The sequence below is a fragment of the Protopterus annectens genome, chromosome 3.part0 (assembly GCF_019279795.1).
Source record: "Protopterus annectens isolate FY-2018-M chromosome 3.part0, PAN1.0, whole genome shotgun sequence".
Taxonomy (NCBI): Eukaryota; Metazoa; Chordata; order Ceratodontiformes; family Protopteridae; genus Protopterus; species Protopterus annectens.
In genome coordinates this window covers 1,656,957,117-1,656,980,860 of record NC_056731.1, presented here as the reverse complement: position 1 = coordinate 1,656,980,860, position 23,744 = coordinate 1,656,957,117, and positions in this window count along the sequence as shown.

Genomic DNA, 23,744 nt, shown 5'->3' with positions numbered 1-23,744 from the left:
TTGTGCTGATTTTTTGTGTGCTGGCTGTTTGTTCATTTCTTGCATGGACTTTGTTGTTAGTTCTATAGCTTGCCATGATACTAAAAGTAGCTATACCTGTACTTACCAAGATACGTATAAATTGTAGGACTTCATCCAAATGAAATAAGTTGAAGGTGATGGGATTATGAATAAAGATGAACACATCCCTGCAAAGGGCAGGGTCATCTTCATCTGAGCAGCCAAAGGGGGTGGTATGCAATAAAGCCAGGTATAAAAAGAGTGTTGTCACTCTACTGGAACCATATTTATGTGACTACACAACTGCTGATGTTTTCGAGGGGTAGGAAGGCCTTGAGACTGGGCATATTTTGGTAAAGGCCTGGTATGATTTTAATAGTTTGACAGATGTATGTCACTGATATTGTCTAGCAATATTACTATGGGAGCAGAAAATATCTTGTTTGATATGAGGAAACCCTGCAGACAGAGAAGCAGACCATCTCTAGCAAAACAGATAGGACTGTCAACCATCTTCCACAGGGCTGACATGCATTGGATTTACATGGAATAACACCGGTAATAACTAAGTCAGCAGTTGAAGCCAAATTACCTTTTGTTTCTATTGTAGCATCATTCTCAATAATGACAATATACTGCGCAAGGCTTGTCTTCCAACATCTGAGCCATTTGTACTCAGAGAGCTCAACTCTGTCCCCTTTCTTATGTTTTAAGGCAGTACAATGCAGGTTGTTGACACTTGCATGAGCAACGATCATGTTGTATGCATATTTGGGGTGAAGGGGCTTGCATTCACTAGTGATATTGTGAATTCTAACACTGGATGAGGAAGCTAACCATCACCTTAGCCTAACAAGTGATGATTCTGTGTACCTTACTACAGTTAGAGGATACTGTCATGTGACCTGCCAGTGAGATTTGAGTGTTAATAATATAGGGCCTTGGAGGCCTTTCGGGTTTTGATAGGTTTTTGGTAAAAGTGAAATTCAAATAGTCAACTAAATTTAGTCAAATCCAGCATAGCAACACATTGTTTTATTACTGATGTCAACAGTATAAAACTTTGGGGCTAATGAAGTTTCCCCTTTCTTCTATCACTGCAAACTCACTGTCAGTTTATAAAGAGTAGTGGCAGTGGTGGTAGGAGTGCAAGTGGTTTGCATCTTTGCAAAGTGGTCAAAATTTATATTTCCCAGCGCAGTCATAATGATTTCAATCAATTACTATGAATCCATATGTCTTGTTTTCTTTTCATACATAGCACTATAGACTCTACTTTATTTCCTGCTTTCTGCCATAGCTTGCCTGGCTTTAGCTCACCTGATATGTCTTCTCCAAATTCCTTTCTTTATCTCACCTGAACCTACCACTAAACTGCTAGGAATAACAATTGGCAACAATCTAAACTTTGATATACACATAAACACTACAATAAAATTAATTAATAAAAAACTGGGATCCCTGTACAGAATCAAATCCTTTCTTACTTCAGAAGCTAGGTCTGCTATAGCTAGAACTCACCTTTTATCCATTCTGCTCTACGCCACTCCCATTTATACTAATATCTCAAAAAACAACCTCAAGAAACTAACAACTTCCTATAATAATATTGCTAAATTTGCTGCAGGCTCTCCTTTCAGAACCAATCACTGCCTTAATCTTAAACAATTAAACTGGCTAGAATTCCTTAACCAGCTTCAATTTCACCAGCTTACAATAGCTCATAAGACCCTGTATCAACCTAGCAACACTCCTATACTCTCTAGCCTCATCACACCTTATAACAATCTCAAAAATCTACGTTCCTCAAACAAACTGCTGATTAATACTACTAAATCCAACAACTCAGCAGGGGACTCCTTATTCTCCAACTCTGTAGGAAAATTATGGAATCAACTTCCTTCTGATATCACAGCTTAGACCTCTCTTTTTCTTTTTAAAAAACAACTAAAACCATATCTCAATAATCACTGGCTATGCACCTGTACTAACCCTGACTAATCCCCCCCCCCCACTCACTCTTCTCACCCTTCCTTCATTTACTACCTATTACAAATTAACAACATATCCTATCATACACAAATTTTATGTATATATGTATATAAGTAAAAGTTATCTCTGTACCTTAAAGAACTGGATTACTATTCTACAGTATTTGTTAAAACTTTTGTATTATCTTATAATTTTTTGATTTTTTTGACAACACTGTATAACTTCTATTCTTTTAGCATCTATTTACTCTGTACAAATACGTGGAGCTTTTCTCCCCGGGCCTCTACTGGAAATAGACATGCATCCAGTTAGACTAGCCCGGTCAACAAATGTAAAATGTAAATGTAAATGTAGTATACTTTAACCTACTTAGTATACTACCCTTCTAATGACCTGTTTCTAGTAAGAGTAGGTTATAATTGAAAAAAAAAAAGAAAAAAAAAAAAAGAGAGAGAAAAAAACCTTTAAATTCTTCTATTTTTTATATTCTTTTAAGAATTTCTTTAGTTAACATCTTATGCTAAATTTATTGCTGTATAAAACTGCTTTTATGGTATAATTATTGCTGTATAAAACTGTTTTGATGTTACTCTCTATTAAATTGTATGTTTTTTCCTTGGAGCTTTTCTCCCCGGGCCTCTACTGAAAATGGACATATATCCAGTTAGACTAGCCCGGTCAACAAATGTAAAATAAATAAATAAAATAAAATAAAAATAATGTTTATTTATAGCAATTTTCTCTACAGCTGTAAATGTTATTCCATTGTTTTTGCTTTTCAGTTATATTACTTTACAGTTTTAATTTGAACTACTGTGTTTTCGGCAGTTGATCCTGTTCTGCCAAATAACTTTCCATGCTTTGTTCACTTTCTGTTGTATCATCCCTTTTGCGTAACGTTATGCTGTTGGTAACCAGGCACACCTGTTCTTCTTGGTCTTTTCCAAGGTCACATAAAAAGACACAGAAAGTTTAAATTTAGCATTGATCCTAATGATGACAAGTTATTTGCCATCCTTTTAAATGAGTGAGAATCATTTCCTATCACAATATCTGGTTATGCATTTATGTTTTACTAAATGCTCTGACCCTAGTATCCACTTCTAGATTTTTTTCTCCTTAATTGTCCATTAACATCTTAGATTATACTGTCCCAAATGGCTGGCTAAATTTCTCACATCACATCTGCCTTTAATTATGCAGTTAAAGAACTTTATATTTTTAAGAGCTTGTTGAACTTCCTTTTAAGAATTCATGTTGGACTGGCTCTGCTTTAAAATACCCTAAGTGTTTGTTCTTTATTTTTTTATTAGAAATTCAAATTAGTCAAAATAATTTTTTACAAAAATAATAATCAATGTGCAAACAAGGTGTATATCTTTCCTAAATGTTTTTATATACTGGACACTTTTCTAGCAGTGCTATTGACCCTATATCACTTATGTAAGCAGTACACTTGTTCCTGTTTCCCATCATGCAACAGGTAACAGGTAACCCTGCTCTATTTGCTCTGCTTTTTAGATCAAGTCAAAATATTCTGAATGCAGTGAATGATGGTGAGATTGCCAGAAAGATGCCCATATATTATCTCATTACATAGGTCTCAAAGCTTCAGGCATTTATAGTACAAATGGATTTAATCAAAATGTGTCTGCATTTGCACCGGGCAAGATAAAATATACATTTCTACATCAGAATATGTAATCTTTTCTCATGTAAAACACATATATCATCTACCAGCTGTGGTCTTCAGACTTCAAAAGCAATGTTTTGTTCAGAATTAGTTGAACAGCATGAGTATTTGATCTTTTTTCTCTGTTAAGGAAAAAACATAGGTAATAGTAGGCTGAAGTGTTATTACAGTCTCACTTACTTGTTCTTGGAATTGCTTTAGTGATTACTTCAACACTGACATCAATGAGAAGCATTTGACATCTGGCCTAGAAAATCAGACATCAGACTACAGAGACTTGATTAAAAAACTTCATGTAATTTTGTCCAATCAACGTGTTGGCTGAGTCTGTTCTCTGAGTGAAGGCTTTTCTCATCACCTGCAAATTTCTAGAACAAGTTTCAGAAAAGCATTTCTCAGGTCAGCAACAGTGAAGTAACCCTTTCCTTGCCACTTTTATTTACAGCATGCTAGATTTTGGTAATGCAGGTGAAAGCATGAGGTCATTTAACACTTCTTCATTTAACAAGAATATAGAACTTTTATAGTCATCATTGAAAAGAATCATATTTGCTGCAAGTTTTGAAACATTTGATCAAGTTACAATAAAATGCCACCTTGAGACATTTCTAATAAGTGTGATAAATACCAGGGATCATACATCCATGACAAAACAGCAAAATTCTATTGATACATCTACCTTGCATAGGATACTTGCAAAGTTTTAGCATATGATCAAGGAATCTTTTGGACATAGACTTGATATGCTGCCTGCATTTAATTTCATTACCATAATATAAGTTTAATAATTAGAAACAACTACACTAAATTGTAAATCTTAATTTATTTTATGTGACTTTAATTACAAACCATTAGTTTGTTTAATAATAAGTATACTACATGGGAAGGGCATATTACTAACATCATATGTATTTTTAAACTTATGTTTCTCTGTAAACAGAAACATCTAAACAACTAAACTGCATGCTTGAAATGTTGTTTACTAAATACTTTTCTTTATACACCATGTTGTATTGAACTCGGCAATATTTTAATAAATGTGCATATCATTTATTACAATTTTTTAGTTACTTAAGTATAGTGGCTATTTGTTATGATAGAAATAACGAATGATATAGTTATGTCTGTCTGTCTATCTATGCATCTGTCCTTCTTTCTAGTGGGCTATCTTTCTATCTTTCTATTTAAAGCTATGTTTTTGCCTTTGTGTATACCCATTTGAAATACATTGCAACATTATACCCTTTCATTCACAGAATTCAGTATGCAATATATCCTGTTGTCAAATTCTTTAGGGTCAAAACTGTTGCAACATTGTATCATATACTTTTTATTAGTTTACTTCTAGATTATTCTCTCCAAGCTTTAATTATTCAATCTGTCCTGTTGCCCTCCTACCTCAGCCACTTCCTAAGTCACATGGTTAATATAGGATCATAGGAGGTTACAAGGCTAACAGACATAGAGCTTTTTCAGCCTATCCATTCATGCCTCAATCTCCACAATTATCAATTGCCTACAGGCTAGAACAGCTTTGATATATGCCTCTGATTTAGGGCATCTACGAACTTTCCTTATCCATAAGAACAATAGGCGACAAGCTGGAGTGAACTTGTGATTTCCCATCCATTGGTCCAAATTGTATTTGAATAGGCTTAGGAAAGAGCTCTGTTTCACATGACTGGGCAGTCTGTTCCAGAGAAGGGGTAATCTCTGAGATGCATACCTATCCCTCCAATATGTTTTGTTTTTGTAACAGACAAGATTTAGATCCATAGATTGGACGATTCTAGTGCTGTTGTTTTGTGAATGTGTAGCAGATCCATCTGAGCCAGATCTGAGAACGTCTTGTAGATTAGGCATAGATCACCCCTTTGTAGTCTGTAGGAGGCTGAGTACAGGGACAGGGCTTTTTTAGGTGATCCAGATAGTACATATTATTTATACCCTGTATTGTTTTAATGAGGTACCACTGTGGTTGCTCCAGTTGTTGAAAATGCTTGGTCAGGTACATGCTGAAGGGTGCATTAGTCTAATGAGGGCTGAATTTAGTGGGACTATGATCTCCTTAGATCTGGATTCCATGCCCTTACTTATAAGTTGCACCTTATAGAAGGATTTTCTCATTACCAAGGACACATGGTGACCAAAGTTCAGGTTACTGTCAACCCGAGTTCCCAATTCCCTTATCACTGAGTTTACTCTTAAGGGAGTGTTATTAGTGTTGTAATTTGCAGGGGTAATCATCTTCCTAAAGGGCATAATTATGCAAGTCTTTGCATTGAGATTTTGGCCCTGGCCCTGGCACCATTTTTTTCTAGGAGGATATCTACATCTTTACAGGATACAGTGATTGCACCTAGCTTGCAGTCATCAGGAAAACTGGTCAGCCAAAGGTCCTCTATATTTGCCTTGACTTCAGAGAAGTATATTTCAAACAGGAGTAGTCCCAGAACCAATCCTGGTGGGACACCACTGGTAACAGGCCTCTTGGTGGAGGTGGATTCCCACACCCTAACTTCATGTGTCCTATTTGTGAGCCATTTGGCTATCTATCAGGTGACACAAGGACGTATGCCTAAATTTGTGGGTTTGTCTATAATATCTGAGTGTGGTATTGTGCCAAATGCCTTAAGCAGGTCAGAGTAGGAAGTATGTACTGTTTTGTCCCCATCCATGGCTTTAGTGACCTTCTTGAAGAAGTCTACCAAGTTTAGTAGGCATAACCTGCCTTTCAGAAAACCAAATTGGGATGGGTCCAGTGTTTGAAGATTTCCTATGCCTTTGTTTATCAGGTCTGCAATAATTCTTTCCATTGATTTGTATATAAGACTAGATAAACTTATGAGTCTATAGTTCCCTGGTTCTGTTGATAATCCATGTCTGTGTAGAGGGATGACAATTGTAGTCCTCCATTCCTTAGGGATGAAGCCTGTCTGGAGACTTTAGTGAATAAAGATTCTAGTGGGCCTGAAAGGTCATGTTTCAAGCTATTCTGGAGGCATCCTGGGATATCAGGATGCATTGATGCAGTGCTTTTAGATCTGGAGAGTGCAGTGAGGACCTGTTCTTTTTTAGCAGTTGGAGGAGAAATAGAAGAGTGTGTTTCCTGGGGGAAACTGGGGTTGATAGGCGGGTAAAACTTGAGCTAAATTTATCGGACAGCAAATCTGTTATATCCCCTGTTTCATTGTAGAAAGTTCCATTTACTATTAGTACAGCACATTGCTGGATGTTCCCTTCAGTGTTATGTATATAACTGAAAAATGCCTTATGGTTATCCTTAGCATGGGAGACTATTTTTGCCTTGAAGTTGACTTTGGTGGACTTGATTAGTCCCCTGAGTTGCTTGTTGAGACTGATAAGGGAGTGTTTTGTCTTTTGGACATATCTCTTCATATCTGTGGACAGGATTTTCTTTCTTTTGTCCCACAACCTATTTATGCAGGGGGTCCACCAAGGGGGCTTGTTTTTGGAATTTGTCCTAAGTTTATTTTAGTCTAGAACTGTTGTCTCTATGCTTGTAGAAGGCTTCTATAAACACCTCCGCACAGGCCACTGTATTCTCTGCATTTGGGGGGGGGGTTGGAATTTAGCTATACCTTCACTTAGTAGGATGTAGCTAGCCTTGGAAAAGTTCTTAAAGGTTCTGGAGTTTGCTGGGATTTCAGCCTTTATATTTATTTCAAAGGTTACTCCCTTGTGATCTGATCTATTTAAAGAGGGCATTACACAAGGGGGGGGGGGCTGCAGCATCCCCTCATATTGTGATTACCAGATCCAGGATATTTGCACACCTAGTATGTGTTTAGCCTAGCTGTTCCAGGGTGTTTGCATTGTCAAAATCCAAGAAATTTTGAACCTGCATGTTAGTGGTTGTGTATGTATCCCAATTTTTGCTGGGGTAGTTGAAATCACCCATGAATATGGTGTTGGGCTGAATTGTGAGTGATTTCAGTTCATTCAAGTATGTGAAACAGTTATCCTGTATTATAGACAGTGACCTATATCTAGCAAGGATATGGTATTGGACTTTACCTAAGGTTAGTTGGACATGGAGTAGCTCAAGCATGTCATATTGTTTGACCAACCTCGAGGTGCGCTTACTTTTTATGTAGATTGATAAACCTCCACCTCTTTGTCCCTTCTTGTGCATTAGCTGGTCTAAATGTGTGGAAGGCAATATAGTCTTGTCCTGATTGGATGCCTTCCTTGGCTTTAAACCATATCTCAGTAACTGCACAGATATAAACACTCTCCAGGGTGAGGAGTGCTTCCAGGGAGTGGAGTGTCTTGTTGAGACTGCTAGCATTGAGCTTAGTTTATCTTACATAGAATTTAATATGTTGGAAGATTTATCAGACTGGCATTGCCTACAAAAAGGTATTATCTGGAGAATAATGTTTTGGCCAATATCCAAAAGCCCAGTGGTGACAGAGGCAGCCCATCCCTGGCAAAGTAGCATGCTCTCTTGATCATGTCCTTCCAAGCTGACAAATATTGGACCCTGTTAAAATGTCATCAGTAACTAAGCCAATTGTTAAAGTCAGTCATCTTCTGTTTGTATTGTGGTATCCTTGTAGATGGTAGAATAATGCTCAGTGCTAGGTTAATACCTGCCTGGGACACAATCTGAATGCCCTATCATGTCTCTTTTTATATAGTCCGGGGAAGTATGTCCTAGGTCATTAACACCCACATGGGCTATGACAGAGTCATAGTGGTACTTGTGGTTCAGTCTCCTGAGTGCATGTGTGATCTGGTGGGTCCTTGGGCCTGATAGACAACTGATAATGACTGTCGTGAGGAGGGCATCAGTGTGTCTCACAATAGCATCTCCAATGACCAATATATGTGGTTATGTGTCAGTTTTCCTTAAGGACTTAGAGGATGAAACATTGTGAGATGTGGCTGTACGTGTCCTGGGGAGTGTTGCCTTTGCAGAGTGTTTGGTAAGTTGTTGAGGGCAGCATATGGGAGGCCTTTGAGGTTTGGTTAGATTGCATTTAACAGCCTCAGCACATGTGAGTTCATGTGGCTGATTCATAGTAGATGTAGTGTATGTGTTACTGGCGATCTGTTTGGAGACATTTGTGTCTGTATAGGAAAGTGTTGCCTCCAAAAACATAGTGCAATTACATCGCTCACATGCTATATCATTCGGCTTAAAAATAAGGCGATTGTTAGTAAACTTATATCAAAAAGAAAGAACGATCACCATGGCTCAAATAAAACAAAAACTTTTAATAAAAAAATAAAACAAAACAACCAAGAGTACAAGATAACTGCTTTCACATTCCTCAGACTGCTTCTTCAGACCTATTAAACAGTGCTACACATGAACAAATTTAACAATCATGGCAACCAATCAGTTGCTGTGAAAGAGAATTACCTAAGAAAGACAGAAAGCCCAATATATGCTGAAGAAGACTAATGTTGGAGTGGGTGTGCCTTCAGCATTGGTTTAAGAGAAACTCTCTCATTAATGTGTGGCTGTTTATCTGCATTTAGATAAATAGTCCACTTCTGTTCTCTCGTTTCTATAAAATGCTTGAAGTTGCCCCCTCTTATATTTGGATTAAGTAACTCTAGAGCCATGAACTTAAATGGACTGTATGTCTCTGTTCCACATCAAAAACATGTGCTAATGCATTACTTAGTTTCTTATTCTTAACATTATTCATATGCTCTAAAATTCTATTTTTAAAAAGCCCGTTCATACATTGAATACAAAATACTCTATAATAAAACAAACTATATAAGATTCTGCATTGTACAATCAGCATAAAAAGATGCCTCTATAAAAAGATGTCCCTATTACAAAATCTTGTGTAGGATGCATAAAAGTGCACCCTGGATAGACAAGCTTGCAAGCCTTACATCTCCTGCAGATAAAGGTACGTGAATGCTGGGATAATGCTGCATAGTCCTTTTTGGTATTCTTAAAACAAAGTGATCACTTAAGGGACATGCCATTTCTAAAATTGAATTGCGGTTTATCACTTACAATTTGTTTAAGCTTGTCATCTACACATAGAATTGCCCAATTTTTCTTTATTTTATCACAAATCGTGCTCACATTATTAAAACAAGTTAATGTTAATCAAACATCACTGCTGATAGTATGTGTCAGTCTTGTATCTATGAGATGTTTAGGGGCATTAGAAAAATATGGTCTCCCTATAGTCTGTCTTCCAAACCTCAGATGGTTTATAGAGTCATCTAGATTTTTCTCATCATAGCCTCTTTCAAAAAATGTTTCTTTAACTCTAGCAGTGCTTGTTCCATAGCTGAATCTTCACTTTGTAGCCTCATTGTCAGTAAACATAAGAAAAAATGCTACATTGTCTCAAGATGCCCATTTCCACAAGGCTGGCTGCAGAGGTAGAGGAAAAGTATACATCTATGACTATGGATCATCTTTTTTATGATCTATGAAAGGTTGCGCAATTGGGGTTTAGAGTTATTGCGCTAGGAAGAGAGGTCTTTGATTTATCTAAACCAACACTCTTGGGGTAATGTTTCTCAGAGGGCAGACTAGCTGCTCTACACTCAGCTAGATACTTGAGAAAATAGCAGAGGAAGTTTTATATGGACAATAACAACCCAAGGTACCTGCTTCTATATACAGGGTTCTGCAAATCACTGCTGCACAGCTCCACAGAGGTTATAGGACATGAGCTAGAGAGGAATCCAATCAGTAAACAGTAAACAGTAAACATGCAGTGTAAGTGTATATATATATATATATATATATATATATATATATATAAGGTGCAGATCCTGCAGTAATTCACGTTTCTCTCACTATTGTGAGTGATATTACAAAACTAAGCCCCCAAGACCAAGTAAAATGTAAACAGTATAAAACTGGAAATGAAATAAATGAGGCTCAGATCCTGTAAGAACTTACAATTCTCTCACTACTGTGAGGCATACTACAATACTAAGGTTCCAGGCCAAAAAATGCAAACAATTGAATTTGGTAAAAGCAAGGAAAATGCAGGAAAGAGCAACACACAGTTCAGATTAACACTCTGAATATTGCAACATGCACTAGTTGAAAATGCATTATATGAAAGAGTCTAGTGAGGGTGTCTTGTCAGTTTCAGCTATTAGTGTCCAGTAGAAATAGTACTGGGAGAGGGCTTGCAAACTTTAATTTACAGTAGAGGCACAAATCTAAAAAGACACCAAGTTAACTTTTAAGACTTTAAGAAAAAAGTGTTGCAGTAAAACAAAGTATAAAATACAACAAACTGTAATATAATAATGCCTAAATCAAAAAGTAATGGAATTATCCAAACCTCAAATGCAAAAAAATCCTAAAATCATTCCAGTCAAACAGCAGTTTTAAATTCAGAGCTCTCATAGCTCTTGTATATGTGACAGGGAGAATCACTACTAGAATTTCACAGAGATGATCATCAGTTGACGATAGTTCAGAAGGCTTAAATGAGATTCAAACATGTATTTAAACACATACACGTGTGCATGTGCACACACAGACACACACACACACACACACACACACACACACACACACACACACACACACACACACACACACACACCTATGAAGCAAATGCAGGTGCTTGTGTAAACACATGCACTATGTTCACTGGGCCTGCAAAGCCCTAGGTATTTTGGTTATAGTGACTTACACTAAGCAAACATTCTCTATAAGTAAACTTCATAAATTCTACTTACTCAGGTTTCACTTTGTGGTCCATCTTAGTCTTGTGAACTGTCATTCTCATTGATAGTTTTAGGCTTATGGCTAGGGTTGTATTTTATGATTAGGATTAAAGTTATATTTTTATGGTTAGGGATAGATATTTAGGGTTAGAGTAAGTATTGCATAGCTTGGGTTAGGGATTTAGGTTTAGGGTTAGGGTTTCAGTTTTTAATTAGGGAGGAGGATTTAGGTTTCGGGTCTGGTTTGGCATTAGAGTTTTAGGCTTAGGGTTGGGATTAGTGTTTCTGTGGTTAGGATGAAGGTTAATGTTTTAGATTGAAGGTCACAGAGATTTAAGGTTAGGGTTAATATTTTAGGCTTATGGCTAGAATTAGAGTTTTTGGTTTAGGATCAGGGCTAAGATTGTTGGTTTAGACTTTGAGTTTTAGAATTAGGTTTAAGTTTAAGGATATGGTTAGGGATTTAAGTTTAGGGACACTAATCATAGGTTCATGGGTAAGTACTAGGCTAACTGTCTTTGTGGGCCATTTTAAGCCTAGCCAATTTCCCTTTCAAAGGTGAGAATCAAACCCTGTACTTTCTGTCTGTAAGTTAAACTCCTTAACCATTATACAACCCCCCAACTCTTTGTTTCCTGGTTAGTTTTAAGACTGGTTTGTGGGTAGAGTTTTAGGTTTGCGATTAGATCTACAGTTCAGTTTTACAGTTTTTTGTTTAAGGCAACTTAGTTACTTAAATTGCATTTAATAGAGGAGCATATTTAAAATACACCATCTTTTTTACTTATAGCTGATGTACATAACTGCATTACCAACATTTTCAGAGACAAGTTATTCCATCTAGCTGCATATGCCCATTGTATGTCAGTATTATCAACATTTTGAGACATGTAGGTTGGATTACTCAAAACCATTGCCTGGTATTAGTCATGATGCTAACAGCCAGCCATTGTGATGAGAGAACAAGCCAAGAGACACTTAGTCTAATCACTTGGGTGGGTGCTTCAGTTCTTGCTCTTCATATTAAATCTGTGATGCTGGTGGTTCAGAAGAAAGCCCAGCCTCTTCCATAGCAACCTGGCAGGACATCATCATGCTAATCAACTGACATTTCCTATACTGTCTGTTAAACAGTTTCTAATATTCAAGATTATGTGAAATGCTAATAATTTGTTAAGCAGTTTTGCTCCAATTCCACCTGCCTAATTGCCAAGGAGTATCAAAAACAGAAAAAAAGAAATAGAAATATTTGGCTAAGCCTACTGTACTATTAAAACTGCCTAAATGTATAGCTCTCTTACTCCCTGAATGATAGAAACACCTCATTCTTATTACTGTTTCCCTATGTATATTACTTTATCCATTTAATTTGGATATCCTGTAAGGGATTTATTTATGCTATTGCTAGATGCCTGCTAAAGTGGCTACAAAACAACAAAGATAAATGCATCAAATGATGGGCCTATCAAAGTAGTTTGATCAATGGATGGTGAAAAACCTAATTGGTGCAGGTATTTCCTCAACGTGAGGATTTGTTTATCATGTTTAGCAGAATCCCAGGTTTGTTTGATAGGAAGCAATGTTTTGAACAAGACTGTGTAACTGGGGGGCATGGAAATTTACTATTACCTTAAGGTCATACAGTGTCAGAGACTTGGGGTAAAGGGGATAGTGTTCCAAGTTAACGATGCAATGTTGCTAACCCCCTACAGAAATGCCTTGATTTTTTTTTTGCTTGTTTATTTGCTTTTTTGTTAAAATTTGGCATTATTATTACTTTTTTACTTGTATTACTGGTATGACTTAACACAGTTCCTGGATTTTCCTTGGATTCTAACCTAACTGGACTGACATTCACAGGCAGTGGTGCCTTTACAGTTAGAGTAATTAAGGTAGGGGATGCGGGTTGCTGCCCTCACATGGGATATTGGGGAGTTTATGAAACAATGTGTAAGTGTAGTTAGGTGTGTGTTAGTATACACATGCACCTTTCTGCACGCATTTCAGAGTGTGGATTCACTGTGCAAATGGACGTGAGGACCAGGACTTGACAGGGAGTGATTTGAAAAAAATTGTTCCCCAAAGATTAGTAGTGTTTCACTTCTTTAATCAATAAGCAGTTAGTTCAAGTCACAGTTTTGTCTCAGCTACAGGACTTTCTGTTGCTGCAGGGAGTTCTATCACCTCCACCTCCGTACATATACTTTTAGTAATACAATAAGCACTGGAGTGTATAACATTCATATAAAAAGTTATATGAAAATAATGAATTATATTTTCAGTCAACTCTATACCTGACCTCTGTCGTACCATACCAGGGAACTCACAACCTGTTTTCTAAATATTGATTACAACAGCCCTGGTACTGTTTTTTGATGAAAATTAAATGTTTACACTATTATTGTTCAAAGGTTGCAGGGTTTATGTTTTGTATTCCTACTAAAACTGATCAACCATGTTGTTTGTAATGCCTCAATGCATAATTACAATTACACAACATCATTCCAAAATACTAATACTATAAACTTATTTATTAACCTGCATAACTACAAAAAGAACTCAAGGTTTATATAACTAAAACACTACCCATGTTCTTTTTATCAGCATTTTTCATTGACATAAATACAGCAGGTGGTGTGAAAGTTTAATTAGTTTACATCTTTATATATGTAGGTATGCATAATGACCAACATCTCTTCTTTTCTAACCCATGGTAAACTATGGCTACAGATACAAAGCAGCATTGCAGAATATACAGAATTAAGCCCTTCCCAACCAATGATTCATGGAAAAAGGTTGCTAATACAATATTAGTTTCATGACTATGTTTAATCTGTTGTATTCATTGGTGTAACAAAATGCAGTATAGCTAAAGTTACAAGCTCTTTTAACAGTATGCTATGTTTAGTTTTCTACAAAAGGTCCTTGCATATCTCATTACTACACAAATCATAAGAAACTTGACTGGCTCAGCCATGTAAGTTAAAATAAAATTTGCCCAGGTGACACTGGCCTGTAAGTCCTATCTTCAACAAATTCATAAATCACTCCCACTTTGAACGTATACTCTAGCATGGACTTCATGTTTCTCAGGATCACATCTAGTGTAAGTCTTAGAATAGCACTCAGTTAGCATGAGGCATGGTGAGGTATTGTTTTAAGGTATTACAGCAAATACCTGGAACTTAGTGCAGCTATTATTATGGGTAGATAGTCTGCGCCCTGTTCAAAAGAAAACCAAGTTTTCACTAGGAAAAATGCAACAAATACAAGTCTGCATTTACATGATGTATTTTGTTTTCCTCCTTAATTTCAATTTCTGCATTTTTCTTTCTCAAAGTAATAACCATGGCTTCTTATGTTATACATCCTTAGTGAATAGATGTGTCACTCTGTCACCTGCCAAATGTAACTTAAAATGTCCTTCCTCTCCTACATAAATACCGTAGTAATTCTGCCTTTTTCCCATTCTTTGTCTCCTTTTCCCTCTTTTCCTGTGTTAAGCTGCCTGATTTGACACTAGAGGAGAATACCTCCTAGTGTTCATTTTTTAAAACTCTGCCTGTTAGTTTTGTTACAGTTACACGTAAATAATCTGCTTGGCATAGCTGTGCATGCAAGATGGGCTTAAATGCCAAAATGAACGATACATGCATACAATATTTCACGCACATGAATTAATGCCAATATACCAAAACAGTTGTTTCCATAATAAGTGTCCAGGCTGTTCTTAAGAATATCTAAACTACTGCTAGCTTTAATATAGTCTGTTTCATGCATCGGCTGCCCTCTTAGAGAACCAATTATTACACTTCTCATCCCTATACATAGATTCATAGATTAGTACTAGGCTAACTGCCCTTGTGAGCCATTTTAAGCCTAGCCAATTATCTCCTGTGAGATTCAAACTCTGTACCTTGTGTTTGTAAGGCAAACACCTTAGCCATTAGGCCACCCTTCCAACCCTACAATCTTCTACATAGATTGCCTGATGATTCTGTATTATTTTTATAACCCCAAACATTACCAGTGATAGTTGCCTCTAAATGCCCTACATACCTGAATAAAATCTCTTAAATATCTATAAGAGACATGGTGCAAGTTCAGATATCTTAGTCTTTTATAATAACTTAAATTTTCACATCCATGGATGCTCTTGGTAATTTCTGCTGTACCCTTTCCAGTTTAGTCATGCTTGTTTTCTTAAAATATTTCCATATGTAATTCCATACTCAAGTTTAGGTTTAAATGTAATGAACAAACAATGACTTCATCATTTCTGATTTCCTGGACTTTATAAATCATTTTATATAACTTATAGTTCTATAACTATCATTAACCAATTGGTTGATATGATTAGAAAAACTCAAAGCTGGATCTACCAATATACCCAGGTCCTTAAATTAATCTACAGTTTCAATTACTGTGTACCGTACTAAATATTCACCTTTCAATTTATATCTCCCAAATTTGATATGCTTAGTTTTTGATGTATTTATCAGCATATTATTCTCCTGTGCCAGAATGGTCAGTTTAGTCAAGTTTTTTTGCAGACATGCCTTATCTATAACGCATATAATCAGTTTACTCAGTTTCAGGTCATCTGCATGCAGACTGTAGAACACCTCAGATGAAAAAGATAGGTCTGAAAGATACAATCTAAACAAGTAAGGGCCTAGGACAGAGTCCTGTGGAACACCCTGACCATAACCAAGAATTTCACCTGTCCAACTGCTATATGATGCTTGCCATGTTCATAGGTGTGTACTAGGCTAATGGCCCTGGAGACTTTACAAGCCTAGCCCATAGATGTGCCCTGGCATCATGCCACCCGATGTTAGTTCCCAGTGCCTCTATCAAGCAGAGCCACTGGAGTGATCCCTGGGGTGACCTTTCTATTTTCCATCCACTCATCAAGATTTCTCTTGAAGAGGGCCAGTGAGGTGCTATGCTTGACATGCATGGGAAGTCTATTCCAGAGCATGGACAGTCTCTGGGTTATGAACCTGTCCCTCCAGCATGTTCTGTTGATTGTGGTAATGAGGTTGAGGTCCAAAGATGTGTTTAAGGCCTAGGATCCTCTTCGTGAGGTACATTTGTGGCCTCTCCAGCTGTTGCAGGTGTCTAGAGAGGTACATGCCAAATGGGGCATTACACTCAATGATTGGTCTAATGAGGAAAAAGTAGAGAGAGATGATGACCTCTTTCCTCCTGGATGTAAAACCCTTGGTAATGAGATGTGGCACATAGAAGGACATTTTTTGGCATTAAACTTAAGGCCATGGTTTCGACACTAGTCATTGGCCTCAGTGAGGCCTTTCTGTAGAATGTCTGCATCACTTGGGGAGTTAATAATGGCTCCCAGCTTGCAGTTGTCTGCAAACTTGGTCAGCCAGAGTACCTCTGTGTTTGCCTGGACTTCTGAGAAGTAGATACCAAACAGGAGTGGACCCAGGACCGATCCCTGTGAGACTCCACTCGTGACTGGTCAGTGGTCTGACTTGGAGTCCACTACTTTCACACTGTGGGTTCTATCTGTGAGCAAATTTGCAACCCACCTAGTGATATAGGAGTTGATGCCTAGTTTGGTGAATTTATCTATAATTCCTGAGTGAGGAATGGTATCAAAGGCCTTGGCCAGATCGAGGTAGGCTGTATGAGCTGCCTTACCCTCATCCACAGCTCTGATGATTGACTCAGAGAAGTCAACCAGGTTGAGCATGCATGATCTACCTTTCATAAAACCAAACTGCATGGGATCCAGAGCCTGGTGATTACCTATATCCCTGTTAATTAGGTCCATGACGATGCACTCCATAGCCTTACATATCAGACTCGTCAGGCTAATGGGATGATAATTCCCAGGGTCTGTAGTCACTCCCCCTTTGTGGAGAGGGATGACTGTAGCAGAGTGCCATTCATTAGGGACAAAGTCCGAGGTGAGGTTGTGAGTGAACAGGGCACATTGATGTGGTGCCAGTTCACTTTGTAGTTCATGTAGAACACAGCTAGGGATATTGTCGAGTCCCATGGAAGATGTATTCTTGGCCTTGGACAATGCAGCTTTAACCTGTGCTGCAGTAATGCTGGGTGCCTGGCATTCTTCTGGTACTGTGATTGGTCCCTTAGGAATGACCTATTTAAGTCATGCATCATCAGTGTTTTGCATTTGACCCTGTTAAATACTGAAGTTAAATCTATATAAATTATATCACAAAACATTTTTTCCTTCATAACTGTTATTATATTACTATAGAAAATCATGTCACAGGTGGTAATAGATCTTTTTCAACATATGCATGCTGTTATATGATTTCAAGTCCCAGCCTTTCCAGTTCTGACAATAACTTATCCAATATTACCTTTTCCAGTATTTTTCCACAACATACAAGTAGCCTTAAGAGTCTATGTGATTCTGGGTTTGTTTTACTCCCCTCTACCTTACAGACAGGTTTAATAAGTACATGTCTCCAGTCTTGAGGAATCTCCCCTTATTTATATGACCTAGTAAATAATATATATAATGGTACTATAAGTTTTTACTGAAATGTTCTCAGGTCATTATCACTTATTCCATTACCTCCCAGTGCTTTATTTGGATCCAGCTTGCATATTCTTTTTCAATATGATCTGTTTTGATTCCAGTATCTGAGGTTATATGAATATCACTCGAATAACTTATCACCTCCTTTATGGAGCTAAACTGTTTTGCATAAGATTTTGTATATATATATATATATATATATATATATATATATATATATATATATATATATATATATATAAAATCTGTTGTATCTGAGAATAAATTTTAGAATCTGCATACATTTTATCAATTTGTATGTCTTTACTCATTCCACATCTTATATAGCTATAAAATGCTTTCCTATTATGCTCAATATATTTATATACATTTTCTTCAAAATGTTCTTGATCTTGTTTCACACCATGCTTAATTTGTTTGTCCTGTTTGTTTATTTCAGTTTTCAAAGTTGTAATTTGACCTCTTTTCTGTTTCTTATATTTTTTGTCTGTCAACTTAATCAGGTGTCTTGTCTTTACAGAAATATATCCACCTAATGTTGTATGCCTAGATTCTGATGTTAAACATTGTTTTGATTTTTTGAACTCAAATAATTTATCTTTCCTGCAGTTTTTCCACTGAATGCATCACTTCAATTAGTTTTACATAGCGACTGTTTTGCTTCCATATAATCTAATTAATCTTCTGTGCATTGGTTTAGATGTTAGTTTGGAAAAATTATCTAGCAACAAATTAACCTTTATAACCCCATGATCACTGCTCATCAACAGTGTTAAGACTTGATATGAAGTAAGAGTAATTTATTTAGGAACACAAAAAATGTCTAGAATGTTCCTTTCCCTGATAGTTATTTTTTTTAGAGTCTGAAGTAACTGCTGTTCATGAACATACATTGTGAATAATTTCCTTACTAATGTTGTTGAATCATAGTATTCCAGTCTGTTTCTGGTAAATTTAAGTCCCCAGCCACTATTATTCTTCTCTCCTGTGTTTCATGCAAGAAAAGTATGAATTCTTGAATTCTTCTAGGTCATCAGCACTTGCCGTTGGTGTTCTCTACACTCCAGCAATTGATATGTGTCCAAATTGTCTTTATTACCACAGTCATATAATCTATAGTATCGCTGTTATCACTGAACATGTAATAATCACAGGCCTCATAATTATCTTTAATCCCTTTCATAACACCTACACCTGATGTTTTGTGAGAATCTCTGTTACAGTAAAAACATTTATACCCTGACCAAATTGGTTTCCAGGCAGTGTTCTCTAACCATGTTTCACAAACAATAAACATCAATCTTGTGGGAATTTAGCACATTTTCCAGTAATAAAACTTTGTTATTAATGGTCCTAGCATTAACAACCATCACAGCTGCATCAATTAAAAGTTCACCACCAAGGAGAGAATAAAGGGTAAGAATCCGTGTGATGAGGCTGATTGAAGAAACTCCAGCTCTATTCAGCTCATACCATCTGCTCCAGTCAAGGAAGTGACATGTACCCCTGACATACAAATGTCCAACCCCTGAAATAATGGACATGCTCCACCTCAAAAAAACCAAAAACACAAAACCACTAGAGCTAGCGACTTAAACCTTTATGGGATATATAGGTGCTGGAGGGGAGGGGATGGATTCATCACTCTAGACCTATGGAATAAAATAATAAAATGTGAGGCCAGAGCAGAGCACCCGCTGCTGTCAAGAAGCAGAAATATTGTGGATGGGAGGGAGCATGGAGGTTTACCCTGGGAATCATCTCTGTGTGCTGCTGGACAGAGGCACAACAAATTAATGGGGGCACAGTTTTTCATATTTTATAAGGGGTGGCGTAATAAAAAAAACTTTGCTAGGGGCTTATAAATGCCTTAAGGCAGATAGCCTAGTATAAACCTATGAACCTATGAACCTAAATATTGCTATCTGTGAACCTTTAAATTTTCATTCTGGCAAAAATCCTGCCTTGTGTTTGTCAAATGTTGCAAAATATCTGCTGCAGAAATTATTTTTTCTACTAGAAATAATAAAGGCAGTTGAGCATGATGATAAAATCTGATAACAAACATTTAAAAAAAAAAACAACCTTTCATTCTTAACAACTCTCCTCAAGGACTTCATCAGAACTAATTACAAATGTGTGTCAAAGTTTTCCCAAATATCAATACCCATGGGCTAAAATGGTCTTGGCATATACCTGTGCCTTAGGGCATCTACAAACTGCCACTGTCCATAAGGGCCAAGAACAACAAGCCAGGAATAAATCTTAGATTTCCCATCCTTTGTCCAAACTGTGTTGGAATAGGCTTATGGAAGAGCTCTGTTTCACATGAATGGGGAGGCTGTTTCAGAGAAGGGTTAATCTCTGAGACTGTCCCTCTCATATGTTTTGTTCATGTCACAGGTGAGGTTTAGATCCTTAGGTTGGGTAATTCTAGTGCGGTTTGTTTTGTGAATGTGTAGCAGATCCGTCCCTGTTGTATCGGTGAATGTCTTGTAGATTAGGCATAGACTGCCCCTAATAGTATGTAGGAGACTGAGCATAATGTTGTGAGCTGCATCTGTTTAGGCACGTATGGAATATGCATCTATGGCCTTTTCACCGAGTATAATACTGTGAGCTGCATCTGTTTAGGCACATATGGAGTATTAGTTGTTTCTCAATGCTCTTGCTTTTGCTGAGTAGTTTAAAGTATCAATACAGCTTTATGTAACTTATCCCCTTTTGTTCTATGAGGTTTATAAGTTCATAGGTAGGTACTAGGCTATCAGCCCAAGGGCCTATGTAAGCCTAGCCAACAAGGTTCCCTAGCTTACGCTACCCAAGAAAGTTATTTTCCTGTGTTTTCTTTGCTATTATACAATTACAAAACATTGCAGGAAACAAAAGAGACACTGGCCCAAACAACACATACTTAAATGGGTAGTTACAAGGAATTTTGCATAACATAAAATGGTACTGGTACTAAAATTTATAAGGTCAAGGAAACAAGACTGGTTGCCATGCCAAATGGCTTACATTTTCTAAAACATTATTGTTAAGTGTTCACATACAGCATTAAGCAAAAATCACAGAAGTCTAATCCTGTTTAGTAATTGTAATAAGATGCCACAATTGTGCATACATGTCACTAATAATCTGTTTGCAAGTAAATACTACACTGAGTACAGTCAGTACATGGGCTATGGTATGCAGTTAAAATAAATTATGCAGGTCCCTTTACAAAAAGAAAGAGTACAAATAGCTAGTAGTAACAGTAAATGTCTTTTCAAAATGGGTAAAAGCAATTCCAAATAAAACTTTGACAGTATAGGCAACAACAAAAGCTTTATAATTTTTTTTTTCTGTTTTTGAAAATGGCCAAAAAAATTAGCAAATGTGTAAGACCAAAGTGTCACAATGTAGGTAATAGCCCAAAGGCAAGCATACATTCAATTCTCACAGCATAAAGCAAATAAACAATACTGCAATAAAATTATGTATACTACAGGGAAAAGGGCATACTTTCAGTTTTACACTAACTGTATAAACAGTACTGCAAAAGAGATGCAAATAAAAGCGCAAAGTGGTAATACCAAAAATACATTTTAATGTTTCAAGTAATGTATATACAAATGCAAAACAATCTGTAGAAGCAAGTATATTCTGTACAGTATACAGTAAATGGTTTATCTATGTAAATAGAGTAACAAGTCAAAGCTTGACATTTGTGACATATGTTTTTTTTTTTCAAAAAACAAGACTGCAATGCCTTTGCAATAAAATCCTCAAGCATTGTCAATAAATTACTGTATAGAACATCACTGTGTAGAGTCATATTCAAATTCATCCAGTTCTAATAGTAATGGTTGTCATCATTGTGTTGACAATATTAAACTGTGTTAATTTGCTGTATTAAAAAAAACTAAAGGTTTTGTTTCCCAATGTGTTTCTAGTTAATAGCAATATAATTTGACTAAAAAGTACATACTAATGCAAACAGTTTAGATTTAAAATAAAACAGAGGGAATGTATACAATGATAGATATGTTTAAAATGTATAAATGCATGTGCACATCTATTTGCAAGTTAGATACATATACACATATGTTGCTATCATATATGCAGAAATAATATAGTTAGTTAAATACATGTATTTCTGTTTAGTAGCATGCATATATTCTGGTACAGCTTGAGACAAGCTGAATGTTCAGTGTCTGGAACATGCTTCAAGGACTATAGATAACAATGCAGCTGCGAGACAAGGCACACAGCATTCAACACAGACATCTGCATTTCATTTGCATCATTCTGAACATCAAAACAGAGGGAATTACAATATTTCACAAATAAAACAGTTAAAAAATTGCTACACAAAATAGAACACAAGACAATTTCAGTTGTAAAAAGCATACAGCATGTACCTTTGGGAGAATAACATTTAGCACAAATATAACAGCATGGTTAGCTAAACAAGGTCAGGCATACATAAACGTAGAAAAAGAATCAAAGACTGACAAACATTTCAATAAACAGTTCTATCCCTATTAGATGCTGTACATTATCTCAAAAATGTAACAGATCTGACAAGAGAAGACAAGTAAAAAATGTCGCAGTGTGTAGACAATAACACAAAAATAAGAATAAACTCAACAGGGGAAGAAAAGGGTATAAGTTCTACCAATATTCTGTTTGTTTATATAAGCAACACAGTAATACAAAGAAAAGGACCATGGGTTAAAATACTTACCATTTTGAGTAACAGGCCAGTATTTCATACAGATGAAATGGTACAGGCATAATAAAATCCTACTATTTAGTAAGTCATTACAAGTATCGTTGTTAGATTATAATTTAGTACTAATGTATCTAAATTTGTAAATTAAACAAAATGTTGTGTAAATGGACAATATTGCCTTCAAATTTCACAATGTTTTTAAGTGGCACCACAGTTGTATGTATGGTTTCAAATAATCCAGCGTTAATAGTAAAAGACAAAAACAGAAGCTGACACTGCCCATAATTGGTGGGACATATTCACAAGATGATCATCATCTGGGACCAAATTGCCAAATTGGTTAATACATCCTGAGTTGGTAGTTTTAGGGGTAATAATAATAATAACAACAGCTTGAAATTATTTTATATACTGCAGGTTACAAAGAGTTGCAGTAACTCAGCAAATCATAATTGTAAACATGAACAAAATGGTAAATACTGTAAATAGCAATGCTGATGAAACAAATGCAGTATTTTCTTTAACTAAAGTTTAGTCAGTTCCTCCAAAAAAATAAAATAAAATAAAGGGGACCTGAAAGAATAATAGTAACTGTTGCTAGCATGGTTATTAGCTTGAATTAAAAGCTGCAAAAATTATATGAAATATAAAGGGCTAATTTAGAAATAATATAAAATGCTGAAAAATAAAAAGTAGTAAGTGTGCTGACATAGCTTAGATTTTGGCAATGTAATGGAGTATGTTATTGAGAAACAAAGTCTTTAAAAAATAACTGTGCAGATGGCAGTTGGAAGGACATCAACAATGTAAAGAGATGTAACATCAAGTTTCAGATAGTGCTGGTACACCACATTTTAGATAATGCAAGACTGAGTTTCCATGGATCATCAAACTACAAAGAACCAAGGAAAAGGGAACAAAGGAAAACTGTTATACAAAGACAGAACTGCTATACATCAGACTCTGAGAAAAATATCAGACTTTTTGGTATAAATATTTTGCCAGAGAGCTGATAGCATCTGTGTTGCATGCTTGTAGACCCAAAAGGAAAATGTAATAGTAAAAAATGCGTATTAACTGAAGCAGTGTCTCGGTGTATT